We start from the raw sequence: 3,157 nt of genomic DNA, 5'->3' as shown, positions 1-3,157 counted from the left end.
TTTATCTTTGCCAGGAGATTTAAACTTTAAAAGCCTTGCCCTCATAATTTGCAAGTTAATTTATTTATAAAGAAAATATAAACGCTGCTTAAGCTAATTCAAATGAAATTAAAAGTAAAATAAGTAGCCAACCTTATCACTGTCTGTTACCTACTAAAGTGGTAAGGAAAGCATCAGACCAGCTACCTGAGAAACTAACGTTACGTTTCCCCACTTTAAAACGAAACAAACATGGTCGCTCACCCTGCTGATGAGCTCTCTTCACTGCCATCTAAGGCTCCAACATGTTTTCTTTTCAGGTGCTGCATCATAACAGTGGTGCTTCCGTGCCATGTTAATTTGTTTTTACAAAAGTTGCATGTTACAACTTTTTTTGCTTTACAAAGCGCAGGCTGTCTGCGAATTGAGACACAGCTTGCGTTTGCGGTATCAGTCAATAGAGCACTGGCTCGCTCTGCCGTATTTTTTTTTTCTTCCCGCGTTTCAATCAAGTGGCAGTGATGACGACGGCGGATGACGCATTAATCCCGCGACACAACTAATCAATGATGAAATTCGTGGCCAACGCTTTTAAAAGTCGATTTTTATTGATTTTATCGATTCGTTGTTGCAGCCTTAGTTTCATCTAATTAAAGGAATGCTGTTTTAGTTTTCTATGTGCACATTTTTTAAATTTACCTTAGACTAGGTAGCCTAAGCCTATAAAACCAATCAGGCCAAATTCATCTACTCTCACTCCCACCTGGAGGCCTCCTAAATGTGACCGTTCACCATAGATAAACCATCCATCCCAATTTACCAATCATTCAGTCACAGTAAGGGAAATCACAGGACAGGTCGGGCCGTTCTCCACCAGAAAACCCTACCTTCTATAAAAGGTATAAAAAACCGGGGTGACCCCAGGGAAATCCCACTCTTTGCCAATCTGACCAAGAAAACCCCGTTTTGAATCTGACAATTATCATTACCGACTACTTAAAGAACCTTTAAGCCAATCAGGTTCTGAGTCTTTCTACATCAGAGCAAAAGTGGCATAAAACTTGAGTTTGGTGGGTCTGGATCAAAATGTTTCCATAATTTTCATCAAAACAAAATCCAAAAAAATAAAAACATATAAATCACAATTAGGTAAAATCATGAATTATCCAGGTCCGAGTTAAAGGCAAATGATGGCCATCACTGTCGCTGATGAATTCTTTCAGTGTCTCTATCACTCATCAATCTAATTAATCAATCAGAGTCTCGTATGGCCTCCTCCACAGCCCCCTTTGGTGTCCATGCAGTTCAATGGCAGTATAGATGCTGAATCCACGTGGTGGTTCTCATAGAGTGTTCTCATCACAGTTCAACAATCCATTCCTCCGGGATCCTTCGACACACAAAGAGTGCAGTCAGTGTTCTTATCAGAATAAGCAGTGTCTTTAAGAGCAATCCTTTATCTACTCAAAACCTAAGTGCAGTCACAACCAGATATTCTTATCCACAATTACTTTTAGTTTATCCCTTAAATCATTATTAAATTCAGTAAATTTAAATTAATTATCTGTAGACTGTGCGTTTATTTAGCAGATTGTTTCATAGTCTAAAAAAAAAATTATACGCTCAAAATTGCTGCAACTAATATAATCTCATTCAAGGAATCTGTAAATATTTAGAAAGCATTTAACCCTGTTTTACACATTGTAACATTCAATTCATGGATTACCCGAAGAAAAGTTTAAACCTAAATTTACATCACAGCGTATGAAGTTTTAGTTTTAGTTCCTCTGCACATGAGAAAGCGATTAAAGTTCTTTAATCTCTAAGAATAACCAGCTTGGTGAAGATTCCCCCTCTTTAAAACTCCCCTGTCAGACTCCGTGGCCTTGAGTGTTAGTGTATGAGAAAACATCCTTCCCCTGGGGGCCCCTGTGTGTCCTTCGATACCTCAACCATGTGTGTGTGTGTTAGGGAGTGAATCTATATGTGGAAAACTGGTCAGGAGCCATCCTGGTGCTGGTCTTGGAAGAGCAAGTATCTTGGAGCAGTGATCCTTCTCCAACATGTAAAACAGTTCAATGTCCATCAGGTTACCCTCTGTTACCACGGCAGCCTTGAAAATTAAGAGTCTTGGGGCCCAGGTGTCTCCACACCCCCTGAAGGATAAGTCTTTATTTGTGTCATCAGCAGTATCACACAGAGGTAAAAGGAAACGGAGCATCAAAAAGGTGTTCCTCCCTTCAAGAGGAAATGTCATATTGAATTGTTCATCTGCTCAGAGCACAGGATTGTGTTCCCAAAATTTGGCAGTTCACAGTTCCTGAAAATGCTGAATTCGACTGCACCACCACTATAGTCCATTTAAAATATTCTCCCCAAAAAATAAATGCTCCAATGAAAAGAAACAAAAAACAAATTTGTTCTAACATCCCTGGAACCAGACAATAGTTTTTTGCCATATCTGGACCCCTGACCAGATACAAAAATGTGCAGGAAACATAATCTCTTATGCTTTATCTCCAACAAACTATCAATAAACTATGGTATTAAGTTTGCAGTTTCATCTAAGGTATTGATTGCAGCTGTAGGTGAATTAACACTAGCATTACCGAAAGAGGGTCAAAAGACCCAGAGTCCAAACTGACGACTCTGATGGCTCAAATTAGCATCCCTTGTTCAATTGTAAATATGGCGATTGCCTGAGGAATCAGCAGGGGGGGAGCAGAGCCGAACTCACAAAAGCATTCCACACTTCTGTACCATCAGGCCAGAAGGTAGGAGTGTGAATAGTCTAGGGCTGCAACAACGAATCGATAAAATCGATAAAAATCGACGAAGCAATGAATTTCATCATCGATTAGTTGTGTCGCGAGATTAATGCGTCATCCGCCGCCGCCGTCATCACATCCACTTGACTGAAGTGGGGGAAGAAGAAAAAATATGGCAGAGCGAGCCAGCGCTGCAGGTGGAGTGTTGCCAACTCGGCGAATTTTCAGACCCCTCCAGCGACTATTTTTCAAAAAAGCGACTAGCGACAAATCTGGCGACTTTTTACGGTGTCACTGGCGGCTTTTGGAGACTCTTACGTGAAAGCATGTATAATTCCTACTCTGCCGTGGGGCGCCTCCCCCATCCCAGCCCCATTCTCCCGCAGGAGTCCCTCTCAGGCTTTTAAAGT

The sequence above is a fragment of the Cyprinodon variegatus genome, unplaced genomic scaffold, assembly GCF_000732505.1.
Source record: "Cyprinodon variegatus isolate N-32 unplaced genomic scaffold, C_variegatus-1.0 Scaffold274, whole genome shotgun sequence".
NCBI lineage: Eukaryota > Metazoa > Chordata > Actinopteri > Cyprinodontiformes > Cyprinodontidae > Cyprinodon > Cyprinodon variegatus.
The sequence above is the reverse complement of the archived record's forward strand: the minus strand, read 5'-3'. Positions refer to the sequence as shown.